Below are 14368 nucleotides of genomic sequence, written 5' to 3'. Positions count from 1 at the left end.
TTTATATGAAATTCGCGTTTTTTGTTCGAATTAATCCGATTTTAATTGTCAATTACTTGGGGCATACGTTCATTAACCGGAGTGAGAGCTAGTTCTGCTCTTTACGATGAATATTATTAATTTACAGTTTACGTAAAGTCCATTTTTTTTCCATCATTCCTTCAGCCTTCACCCAATATTTACAGTTATATTGCGGCACAAATATGTATAAATATTGATTGTATTCTCTGTAGAACTAGAGTGTCCATTAAATATTTAATTCAGTAATATTTTCATACAGATTTGTTAACATGGCCACTTTATTCATATTATTATTAACGAGCGGGCATTTAACACTTTTTTGCGATATTTTTGATGACAACCGACTTAACTTTTTTATTTGTAATTTATTGCATAAATTTGCCGATTAAAATAAAACAAGTACAAAATTTTTCGGCGAACTTGCTATAGTAAGCAACATAGTGAAAACTGTTGTCAAATGGGCTCAGAAAAAGGAACAAAAGTTCTAAATGCTATTTTTAACTTCGGTTACATAAGTAGTTTTTGATAATACCTTATGCATATAGAATAATAGACTTAAAATAAAAAATAAATAAAATAAGCCTTAACTTAACTAGTAATTTGTCTTTCGACATAGACGTCTTCCACTACTCTCACCCAGTCCGGTCCTGCTATCCTTTTAAAATAGTCTTCCCACATTCTAATCTGTCTGTATTTATTTCGTTTCCCGTCTCAATTGGATAATGGAAATAGATACACGAACAGAAAGTACATTAAAAACAAAATTGTATAAATGAAGATAATTAATATTATAATTAAAAAGGTAAATATGACGTACAGATAGCATTGGACGAAGCAGCTGGAGTATAACTTACTCATTCCACGTAACCTTTCAAATTAGTTTTAATTAAGTTAATGTATTTTATCTGCGGTACACACTCGCCCAAACCTTCACTTATCATAAGTTTTTAGTGCAATATTTCCGAGCCGTCTATCAGTGCTTGTTGCCGGAGGGTGACGCAGGCGATGTATATCTCATCCTCTTAGTTCGAAGACATAAGCGGCAATTATACCGTTTGACCGTTGACCCTTTTTATGATTTATTGTCGTGTTATGGCCCGCCGGGTCATAGGGACGCTAAAGTGGTTGGATTATGTCCGCGATATCATTATAACTTATAGCCTATTAGTATATAAAACTGAGCTGTTACGATTATCCATAATACGATACAATTCAAGCTGTAATTTGTTTTCCTTGTCATTTATAATATTTTCTTTTTGAAGTGAAAATTTCTTTAGCGGCGGTGAGCACTTTTCTTGGGATGGGTATAAAATGTTATACTTATCGAAAATTCATTAGACAGTCGTTGAAATTATGGATTAAAGATTTTTACTTCTAACTTAATATAGTTCGGCGATGTCAACTTACGACCGTTTTTAATAATCTTTCCTTCGTTTAACTTACTAGAGGTAGACAAATCTATCCTTTTACGCTTACTGTTATTTCAATAACCTATTGACAGTTAGCATTGGACTATAACTTTCAGCCGTTTTCAATAACCTATGTTTATATACCCTTAGTTTAACTTACGGATACATTGCTGTCACCGTTTAATGACAAGATCTTATCTATGCAGGTCGAGGGATCGAACCTGAGCCGTGAAATGTTTTTACTGTATAATTATTCGGTTTTTAAGCTTTGTCATTAGCGAAGACTCTTCCTAAGGCGATCCTAGGAGCATTCCTAAGTGCCAGTGAGCTCCTACCTCGTTGACTTATTTACATCCAATTACAGTTAATATATCTTCTTATCAATACCACATAAAGAAAAATATTTCTTGTCATAGTGTGCGACGTCTTATACTTCCATTACAGTAACGAAACTAGGCAACAAGTCCATTTATGTCCGTCTCAAACTAAGCATTTATACTTTGTTTTAATTTTTGTAACAATACATTTCGTTATTAATGTGCGTGTGTGTCTGTCTGGCTTTGGTACATAAATCCAGTACAATCCAGTAAAACGATAGACTTAATTATTCAAGGATAGATCTGGCTTTTTATCAAACTGTCAGTGACGTCACATGAGTTTATCGAGGACAGTCAACAGTTGAATGTGTTAAGTTGGCGACGGACCCGAGTATCTCGTGCAAAACATACTCTGTGGCGGGCGGGAGACAGCTGCTTGCTGCGACGTTGCCAACTTGTTTGGTTTTTAAACTCGATATAGATGCAATCTCGGCTCGCCTCGCTTCATATCACATTTAAACTTGAATTCTGTGAGTCGTATGTAAATGTAATCTCACGAATCTCTTGTTTGCCATAAACGCTGCTCCATCGATCGTTCATCGCGGGAATAGCGGTGCTGTTCGCCGGGACCCACCGATTGACTTCGCTTTTATATTTTAATTTTATTGCTAAGTATTTTATCTGTTGCAACATCTGAGTAGTCCGTTTTATTTAAAATATTATGATGTATTCCGTACAGCATCACCTGTCTTGTCAAACCGGCTAATTTGTGTTTGTTTCTCATATTCAGTCTCGTATCTTAGGCATTCAAAGATTCACTATTATAGCAGTACACATGTCAGAAGTGAAACCTACATTATGCACGAACGTCTAAACTGCATATGAACCACTATAAAAGGACATTACTATCACCGCTACCATATTTATGTTCTCCTCGTGTCTATGTAGTAATACGTCGTGCGCATGAGGTCAGAATATATTAAGGTATACTATTTAAAGCAATTTCTTCTTCAACTATGATCGCTTGGTACGAAAACACTGTTTATTGCTTCCTATCCCATTTTCTCCCACGTTAAATCTTATGAATTTGTGTCTGTCTCTTTACGCGCCTTTTCGTTTCATCGACTTTGAAATTTTTCACTTTCGAATATCAATGAACTTTGACTATTACCTTTAAGTAGCCTTCCATGTTGGTACAGCGTTCGTGAGCTTTTGAATACGATTTAAAGTGCTAAACGCGACGGGAAGTGCTATAAAAGAAAATATATTTGTATGAGACACCGTTACAAACAAGAATACGATCAATTACAGTGAGACACACATGAACATTTGATTAAAGAAACGTGTTTATAAAGTCAAAGAGAGCAATAACACGCATACGAACATGAATGGCGGTTAATTTATACATTGGCTCGGAGATAGTGGTCAGGCGGGATGACTGGTAGGACCGCTTGGCAGGTGCAACACGCCGCCCGTTGGCGATGACTCTCAGCGACTTGAAACACGTAGACGGAGCCTATTGCAACATTAAACATTATACATCTTCATCTGTTAATCTCGACCATCTTTTGTAATCCTAATGATTAACCCCCTTATTCATAATGGTCCGCTAACTTTAAACAGCCGCTAAGGAGTGTTTTTTCTCATTCTGACTTAGGTCAATAGAAGAAGACAGAGTGCGAATTAGCAATGCTTTATGTTAGCAGACTATTATGAATAAGGGGTTATATATTTTTGCTATGTGTCTTTTCGTTTTAAGTCTCCCTGTTGATATTTTTACATTTGTGCATAAATATTGTTGGTTTGTCGAATAGAGTAAAAATAAAAAGACATTAATTTAAACCAAGTATGCTAACAAAAACATAACTTGTAAAAAAACCAAGTTTAACAACTCAGTTCTTCTCCATGTTATAACCAAGTGTGTAAATTTATTTAATCCCTACTTAAGGTACTTCTGTCTTAAGTTATTACATAATTAGCTAAGCCAAGTAAGCAATATAAAAAAAAAATTATGTTTTAAAAAAATTTTGAACTGAAACTGAATTCAGGCTTCTAATTTTATCCACAACAAACTTATAGGGGGTCAAAAATGGTCTGAACTGCTTCGAGAAAGGGATGGTACGGCCGTGCCCCTTGTTTTTGTTCGACTTGAAGGGAGTGCTGTCGTGCCACCACACAAATAAATTAAAGTTAATAACAAATACATGTAAAGTAGCTTTGACAATAATTTACATTTTTTGATTTTTAACTGCACCTACATAAATGTAAACAATTATTTATGTTTTATTTCAAATTGTTTAGATTTACAAGGGCGACATTTAAAGTCAATTTCCTAATATGCAAATATTGGGGTTGAGCAGGTTATCAACTGTAAAGTAGATCAAGCCACAACCGTAGAGTTGAATAAAGCAAACAAGATTATGTCGATACGTCACTCGAGCGGTTAGCTCAGTTGGTTAGAGCACCGGCACTGAACGCCGGAGGTCGTTGTTTCGAGTCACGCATCGTTCATAAAATTTTGTTTTTCAAATTTTATTTGTGTACATAAATGTATTACAACTATAATGTGTCTGCAGTTCTTCTTCAATGACACGTACACTAAACTAATATATAATTTAATATCTAACTATGGAATGCTACAGTACATTTAAATCATTACCTGGGATTCCACGCCTCATAGATTGCTTATGACTGACACACGAGAAAACCGAACGAGATTAGATTTATATCTACCCTCGACATCTTGTTATCAGATTATTACTAATAATTAATCTGATAATGATATGACGATGATAAGCATCTTTGGCTGTATGTGTATGTATATGTCGTTCAAAGCCGGCAATCCTGTAATCTTAATATACTTTATATAAATCCATAATGGATTTTTTTCCAGTGAATTCCTAAACTAATTAACGGATTTTTATATAAATAAGTAGTTATATATAGTTTTCGTTTCATTTTTATGATTCATTTCATTTAGATTAAAAATTATGGGTCCCACATAATTTTTTTACTTCCAATATTTGTTTTGTATGGACACAATATTTTCTATTTATTGACGCACAGTTTGACAGGTCTGCTGTGAAACAATTTCATTATAACAACGAAATAAATTACGAAATGATTCTTGATGTTTTGTAATATTGTTTACAAATTCATTAATAAACATTTTGTCGTCAATTCATTCTGATTTGCACAATAAAGCGTTATATTACACTGAATAGTGTATCGACACAGATTCATTATCTAAATAGCGCATTAGACACCGCTACATGTCAACCCACTCGGCCATAGAGCTGCTCGGAACAGCGTCGCCACAATATGACAGCGGGCACATGACGCGGCCGGCTCCTATTAATGGCTACATGTGGTTATTTCAATTCGACAAATAAGCCTATCTGTTACGTTCAAATCTAATTTGATTCAACGTTTATTTATATCGCATTACAAATGTGATTCAAACGTGGTTCTATATTGCCGCGCATAGCCCAGCTTACTATCAACTGTGTGTTGTGAACCAATTTGATTCCTTTATTATGAGATTTATTTTTAAGGATTTCCAACAACAAGTACACTAATACAACAATAAATACAATACAATTAAATTAATGCTAAGTGTCTTATCACTTACAGGAAATCACAGCATGCACAGATGCTTAATTAAGATTACAAAACACTAACTTATATTTTAAATGCGTACATAAAATAGTAGCAAAATTTGTAAGTACAGATTTAAGAATCTGTTTGGGCAATATTAGTAAAGATATCTCTTTCAAGAATAATTTTCTTAAAGTTTGAGGAAGCGAAAATATCTAAGGAATCCTTGTTATACTGATCATACAGGGTATACATTAGTGCGACAATTTGGTAATGAAAATAAGATTTCGAAATCTAACTTTGCTGAGCAAGTCGACTATTAATTATTTAATTAATGATCGTGTTATCTAAGAGTAAGATGACTTAAAATTTATCTTATATATGGCGCAGTAGAGCGTAACTTGATTATTAAGATTAAAGTAAAAAAATATTTAAACTAATTAGACGACGACCTATATAGCCGAGTGGTTAGAAACCCTACCTACTAAGCTCGAATCCCGGTAGGTGCAAACATTTATATGATGAATATGGATGTTGTTTTCCGAGTCATGAATGTTTATATGTATTTATGTATATTTAAGAATCGTATTAAATATATCGTTGTCTTGCAATCCATACCACAGGCTATGCCTAATTTGGGGCAAGATAATTTATGTAAAAGTGTGTCAAAATTATTATTTAAAATTGGATGCTTTTTGTTTAACTAAATATAAAGTAGATTAATAATTAGATGAAACTATGCACTTCTCAAGTGTGATTGATTGGCGCTGCCTTTATTCACACCGTTGCAGATTAGAGTATACATATATATATGTATACTCTAATCTATATATATATAATATATATACATTTACCATTACTGTTTCATGAAAGTTTAATTTTTAACGCATTTCGTTATTGCGACTACAAAAACTCCTTCCTTGTGCGGTGTTTCCGGGATGATACGACATGGGTACCTACAAAAAAAGCGCGTAACAGTGATTCCTCTGGTGTTGCAAGAGAATGTAGGCGGCGGTGATCACTTAACACCAGGTGACCCGTTCACTCATTTTTCCTCCATTTCCATAAAAAACACAAAGTTCCTACGGACAACATTTAGAAAACTTGATAGTTAAAGATAAGTAGGTTGGATCTTCAAGATGGTCAAATGATCGAAGAAAATTCAAATTAAACGCGCTACACTCAAATCATAGAATCAGCAAATTACGTTTTTATTACTTTCAATTTCAAAATTTTTGCATTTTTTACGAATGACTAATTAATAACGAATTTCACCATTTGTATGTGAATCAATTTATCTTTGTAATAGAATGATGCACTTAATAATAGTCATTTTCTGTTATTTTAAATGAGAGTTTATACAATTTTAAATTTAATTAATAACATTCCGGAGCCTTTTCATAAAGTATAAAAATATCCGCGTGCTCTGGACACTCGTTTACATATTATGAAAAAATAAAATTGTTTGAAATGCTCCGCTGAAACCCTGTTGTTATTCCTAGTTATGTTTTAAAATACATGTTGCAGTCGTAAAACAAAATACAACACAAACAAAACTACTGTTGTAATCAGTAACAGCGTACTATTTAAATACTAAATAGTTTCTCTGGAACGTTCCACAAAATTCTCTAAAATACCCGGCTGACCTACAAACTCTGTCACCTATTAAATATTTAGCTGCGGCACATGTCTACACCAGTAACCTGAGACCTGAATTCGGTAAAGTATTCATTTGAGAAAAATAGGGACCCTCGTAAAGTTTGGCGAGGGATACGAAACATGGAGACAGGAAAAGCGTCTTAATAATGTTACGAGGTAGTTCCACACACGGTGTGCAAGCCATTCTACTGTCGTTTAAGTTTTCTTTTTGTGTTTTATCAGAAGTACCTACAAGCGGAACACTAATCATTTATTTAACAACTTTGATGTTTGCCAAATATAAAATTGTAATCTAAACAGGTTCAACATGATTGATGACATGATATTTCTTTGCAATTTATGATATTACATGGGTCACACTAAAAGTTTTGCACTTCTAGCTAATCGGAACCTTCTTAGTAATAAAAAAAAGACAATTTGCGGGCAATCATTTGTCAATTGTTTTTATCACACATAAAATTTCTTCGTACGCAACGAAAATAGAATTAAGTCCATAAGATTTTAGAGCGATGATTTTTTATGATTTTTAAAGTTGTCTCTCCGCAAGACTGTGCCGCTTGTTTTCAAAATGCTTTTGGGAGACAAGCACCTTGCTTGAGCACCGTGAGGCGATGGTTTGCTGAATTTGAGAGAGGTCGGGTTTGTTTACATTTCGTGAAGGGTGGCAGGAATCTTGAAAAACCCAAAAATTCTGAGCAGCACTACAATAATTGCACTCATCACCTTGAGACATAACAGACCATAACCCAGAGACTTGTTAAGTCTCATTTGCCCAGTAGTTTCACTAGCTACGGCGCCGTTCATACCGAAACACAATAATGCTTACACATTACTGCTTCACGGCTTAATTTGTTCGGCGCCGTTGTACTACCCATAATCTAACCGACATCCTGTGCAAAGTAGCCTCCCAGTCTTCCATAAAAAATAAAAATTCATTATGATCGGAGTAGGTACTCGGTCCTCCAGGACATAAAGCTAAAGCAAATTTGTTCTTATAAGAAAGTCAACTCTTCTATGAAGGAATATCAATGCAATCTGACCCACTTTATGAGGCTGTCATTACTTTCATTTGAGCATATTTCAGCCAGGCACGCATTTAGGTCTTGTTTAAACTTCCAGTTGGAAAAACTAGTGAAATTGAAATGTTTTTACTTTGTTTACAGTAAAGTGCAGGTTAAATAGTTACTCGGTCAAGTTAAATAGAAATGTTTTCTCATTTTTTACTCTCTATATTTACTGAGCTAACTCCAGTTTGCAGTTCACTTTAATTCTGCGGACGTCTCGTTAATAAACTATTATTATTTATGAGACACAAGATTTCGCTGAGTGTTTTACATCCAATCCGGGAAACATAGATTAATAGAATTTAATTAGAATCAATTGCATTTTTTTTCTTAAATTTTTCGTAATGCGAGCGCGATGTTGTCTGAAAGAAGATGTCGTGTTGAAATGGTTTGGACACTTGGAGCGAATGAGTGACGAAAGAATGACCAATCAAATATTAAAGACAAGTGTGTGTGGACAAGTTGGTCGCGGGAGACCTCGTAGAACATTCGTCGACCAAATTGGGGACGTTTTGAGAAAAGGAAATGTCCGAAGCACCTGGAGTAATGAATGTAGAAGAAGCGCTTCAGGTTTGCATGGATAGAAGCAAGTGGCATTCTGTTGTCTCAGCCTACCCCCGACAGGAAAAAGGCAGGAAAAGGAAAAAGGTGTAGGTGTCTGTGTGTAACTTTTGAAATGTCAATACGTAACATTTTTATTTGTGCCACAATTTACGGACGATGGGAGGATTTAGACCCCTGGCACTGTAACGGACTGGTTGCATACATTATATTTATTTATTTATTTATAACATAATATTTCTGCACCACTAAGCAGCTACTCTGTCTCCATCAGTATAATTGTCACTTATAATAAATACTTCTACATTTTGAATTCACATCTTTGTGCTGCAGAAGAGGGCTATTCGCGCTATAGGCATTTTATGCCTACTACTCCGCTAAGTTGAGTTAGTAAGTCTTTTTAGTGGGCTACATGATCCCAGAAAATGTATTACGAAATTCAAAAGAATTGTTAAAAACCGTTTGTGTGGTAAAGGTTACTATAACATAAATGAATTTCTTAACCGCAGATTGGAACTGGAGCTACCGCCGCCAGGCTATTTAACTTCTCAGGTCTGGGGCATAATTTGTCGAATGGGTGGTTGTTTTTGACTTTCAATAAGTGATTTAATATCCTATTTAGAATAAAAATATTTGAATTTGAATCAAATTCATGAAAGCGAAGTGAATGAATGAAACTAATATAAATCAGTCAGTCGGACGCGGGTGGATTCTTCAGCTTACATAATAACATATGAACAGTCAGTTATGTTGTTTGTATATAAACTGATAATAAGTTGGAGTTATTACAATCGAAGCCCAAATGAGATTTAAACAAAACATTAATTAATTTCTCGCTAATAAAGCTAGTGTACGTATTTGAGGTTTGTTATCACACTGATGCATATTGTTTACATATAATAAATTATTCTAATAGACTAATAATTACATAGGTATATGTTTACTAACCTTTTTGAACTTATTTTTTTAAAGTAGCATAAATTTGTAGTTATATAAATAAATTGTTATTTTTAGAGTATCTTCTAAATTTGCCAAACTGCCAAGTTAAATGGTATAGCTTTATTTGATCCCACGATACAGTTTCCGTATAATATGGTGATTCATTGACAACCATAACGTAGTTATACATTTAAGCATGTAATAGTTATTTATGCAACTGTTGCGTAATAAGGGTTATTAAAACACGAATATGGGTTTATCATATTGGTTGATGATGATAGTATCAAATATCTGGGGATCTGCTGTCAAAACGCGAATCTCTAATTTTTTGTAATGAAAACTATAAAAATATCGAAGGACAATGGCGGGGATTCCAATAAACTCCTTTTCTTTCAACTTTTCTTGATTCCAATACCACGCATCGAGCAATAAGAATGTGGCTTACTGTTGAAACTCTTTGCGCATGAAGGGATCGAAATAAAACAAAGGAGTGTTATTATGAAATTCAGTACAACATTACATCATCCATTTGGATAATGTAATGGTTATAAGAACATTGGGTATTTTAATATTGGCAATAAACTAACTGTTTCAGACACTTTAATAGAGGATGTAAAGCATGGGTGTAGATAAAATATTTAAACTTATTGTAAAGTAATGACAATGAATATGTAAGAAAGATCTATTTAAATAACTTATTTTTTTTTTTTTTCAGATTACTGTACACCTACGGGAAGCAACACTGCCGCATGAAGACATAAGGTTAGTTGAAGCACTTACAGCATTACCATGCTATTACCATAGATTATGAGTAAAGATCACAGAAGCCACATTCATATCGTATTCTTCAGTAATGGTCGGCGGTATACAATGTGTCCCTGCATTTACTAATAAAACTTTAGGAGTACCAACTATAAACTATTTCATCGACAAAAATACCCCATATAGGGGTCAATTCCAAAACTCTACCAGTATCTACTTTTATTTTTATTTTAGCAAAAATTCACCTTAATTTGTACAACAACGGCGGTTTAAGTTGTACGTCTTGTAGGGGCTCAATGTTGGTCTAAGTAAAAGTAGCTGCAGAGTGGAAGAGTTTTAGAATTGACCCCTAAATGGGGTACTTTCGTCGATGAAATAGTTTATAGTTACTACTCCTAAAGTTTTATTACTACATGCCGGGACACATTGTATATATATTTATAGATGTGTTGCCGACCTTAAAGGGTAATAATTCACATGAGGATCCGTTCTGCCTGATGTATCAAAGGTTGCGTTAGTTATTATGCGTGAAGAGCTCCGAGGAAACCTTTTCTTAAACACAAGCACTCCGCATAATCTTACACTTTGTTAACACACACATTACCCGCGGGACCGGTGCGCTCTTCTCTTACAAATACGTGTCTGGTGAGCGAACCAATATGATATTCTTGTATATCAACTATATTGTCGTAAGCTTAATGAAACAAAAACATATTATGTCCGAAATAAGTATTTATTTGGTATATATGATTTACGTTATAAAGACGACTGCAATTATTAGTTGAACATAAAATAATAATCAATATATTTTTATTTTCTCCTCATAAAAATCTTAAAGCTAAAACAGTTCAGTAGTGTTACATATTTTAACTGGTATTTGGGAGGAGCTGGTGTCTGTAGTAACTTATTATATAAACCCTGTATTACAGATCACCAGGACCTCATCCCTAGATAGAAGGATCACAATTATTAAAATAGTATACATCTCTACTACTGCTTATTTATATTAATTATAAAATAACGGACATACTTAAAATTTTTTTTTTGTTGCTTTGTTATATCAATATACCATCACTAGTGGAAGATTTCTTTGCACAGAGTATCAGCTTGCCTATTTCTGTTGTGAAACAGTGATGTGCAATTATTGTGTTTACCTCTGAAGGACGTCGTAGCTAGTGAAGTAACTCGGCTAATACGATACTTAACATCTTATGTCTCAAAGCGACGAACGCATTTAAGATGCCGTTCAGGATTTGGAGTCATTCATCACTCAATTAAGATCCCTAAACAGCACTACTCTACAGAGCCCATTACAATGGGCTGGGTGTATCTTACCATCAAGGGGACTGCTAATTCTTCTCGTCACTTGTTCAAAAAAAACTTATAATAGAGGGTGCGTAAGCTACTACGTAACTCGGTACTAGCTAGGATAACGTGGCCATAAGTCCTGCTTTGGGCGAGACAGTCTCGCTTTCTAGCAGTCTGTCCCGGTGTCCCCAGTGAGGCCCACATAGTCAAGCTTCTGCAAACAGACAAAACGAATATTTAAAATGTATTTTCCAGCTCGAAATGCATGGTACGGAGCGAGCGCCGGGCGATAGTTTGAAACAAATTTGTTCAGCAAACAAATACAAAAATACGACATTGAAGTCATGCTATTACTGGGGATTAGTAAGCCGTGCCTTCTTAACTATTTTGTGTTTAGTGTCTTGATTATTTTGTATTATTATATCTTATAAAATTAAAAATAATATCTCTTAAGTAATTTTATTTTTATTATTTAATTCCGCAATGAAAAAATCTGGAAAACAAATCGTCACATTAGGCTAGGAGCCAATCTAATTCCTAGCCAACAGATATGTTTGAAGCGTTAAGTACAAAAACAAATCAATCATATATTGTGAAATTATAATGTCAAAAACATCAAGAAATAACTGAATGGTCGAATTGCCATGTATTAAAGAAAAATCTCTGGGCGATGTCGGTTACTTGTTTAATTGATTGTAACTGTTCTAAACAATATGTTATGTTTTTAAAGTGATAACCCTTACTTCTAGGATTAATACACAAAAAAAATTTTGTTTTTCAAATTTTATTTGTGTGTAACTGTTCTGTTACATTCCTTGAGATCTGTTTATATCTAGAATCGATTGCTATTGGTCGGTGCATATAATCAACTTCCTTTTATATCAACTATAAAAGATGTTTGTTAGTTGGTATCACAGCCGGCCCTGTTTGCTGGTTGTTCTTATCAGTGGCCTCTATCTTGTTATCGGCTCCTCACAACCCTCCTACCGATCGCTGCTTCTCATTCTACTTGCCTGTTAGCACCGATATTGGCCACAGTCACGCGACCGCCCACGGACCCAGTGTTTCCTTATTCATATTAAAATGCACCTTTGCTCGGGGGCTGACTTTGTGCTGAGTTCAAGTATTATTAAACTTATAACTTTATTTAAAGGACATACATTCCGTAGATGATTTACGGCCGTTTTCAATAACGTATCTATCCTTAGTTAAATTTACTAGAGGTAGACAAATTTATCTCTTTATGCTTACTTACATTTTAATAACCTTTCGACATAAATCATTGGACTATAACTATATTGGACATAACTATGGATAGATAAGATCTCGTTATTAAACGGTGACAGCGATGCATCCATAACTAGAGATACGTTATTGAAAACGGCCGTTAAATGATTTTCATTGCAATGCCTTTCATTCCAATTTTAAGGAAAAATTTAATTTTAGACTGTATTTAGTTACAATAAGATTTAATACTAATAATTTTATTTAAAATAGAATGTACAATTCAATACGTCATCATTGTTCAGAGTCTTCAAGGCGTAATCTCAAAATTTTGGTTAATTTTAGATGTGAAGGAAATACACTTAAAAAATTAACAATTTCTTGAAATAGTTTTGTTTACATTTTAAGAGTATGAATGATGAAAACATAATAGCTGTATATATAAACGGTTTAAATAGGATTTTCAGTATTTCCCGTTATTATTCATGTACTCCATCATGGAATCAAATTGTTTCTACAACGGGATCGATCGATCCATAAACAATGGTATTATCATCAGCCGCAAGACGTCTACTTCTGGACAAAGGCCTCCCTCAAAGATCTCCACGACGATCGGTCCCGCGCTACCCTCATCCAATGTACTCCGGTGATTTTGACCAGATGGTCGCCATTCGAGGACTTTACTGCCCCAACGGCCATCAGTCCGTCGAACAATGTGGCCTGCTCACTGCCACTTCAGTTTCGCAATCATTTGGGCTATGTCAGTGACTTCTCTATGTAAGGATCTCCTCATTTCTGATTCGATCTCGCAGGGAAACTCTGAGGATAGCCCTCTCCATTGCTGTCTGAGCGACCATGAGCTTTCTCATCAGGCCCATAGTTGGCGAGCACGTGATGTTATGTAATGTGTTTTGACCTTACTTTACCTGACGCCTATCAGCTGACGAAGAGTGATCACTTGATAACCTGCAAGAGTTTACCTGACCATTGCCAATTGTTATCACAAAAGTTGGCTATTGAAATTGATTCCCAGTGTGAAATACGACACTACAAAATTATTTCTACATGCCTATTTTCGGTGATGTGAGTAGTGAAGTGCTATAGTATAGAGTGAAGTGTTACACTTAAATAGATAAAAAACGTACCGTGTATGTTTATAACTTTTAATTATATTAAAATATTATACTTTTGTGTATATCTTTTAAAGTACTTATGTTGTAATTAATATTTTATAATCAACATAATGTTTCAACTATTTTTAGAAATATACGTGTTTCAGCGAACTCAGTTTGATATTTCTTCTCAATAATAAATATTCCGATACCCATCTTTAAGATTAGTAAGTTACAAAACGGTTCCCATAAATACTGTGTGATCTTATTAGATCACACACGAATTTGAAATTACGATATTATGAAATTCACGTGTTGCGGTGTTTGTTACCAAACTCCTCCTATCGGATAGGTCTGAAAATCGGCGAACATCTATTTTTCATACCACTAAATGA

The 14368-nt window shown here is 34.4% G+C and overlaps 1 protein-coding gene across 1 annotated transcript in view; it reads left to right on the top strand.

Moving 5' to 3' along the window:
• The window catches only part of LOC126967081 (insulin-like growth factor-binding protein complex acid labile subunit), a 316436-nt gene that overhangs the window by 134284 nt on the left and 167784 nt on the right, over window positions 1-14368 (top strand). The window contains exon 3 of the mRNA XM_050811460.1: window positions 10283-10329. The gene's annotated coding sequence lies outside the window, so the exon portion shown is untranslated. The remainder of the gene's footprint in view (window positions 1-10282; window positions 10330-14368) is intronic.

Source organism: Leptidea sinapis, chromosome 12 (assembly GCF_905404315.1).
Source record: "Leptidea sinapis chromosome 12, ilLepSina1.1, whole genome shotgun sequence".
NCBI classification, from domain to species: Eukaryota; Metazoa; Arthropoda; class Insecta; order Lepidoptera; family Pieridae; genus Leptidea; species Leptidea sinapis.
Note: the sequence above shows the minus strand (reverse complement) of the source record. Positions and strands in the feature narration are given on the sequence as shown.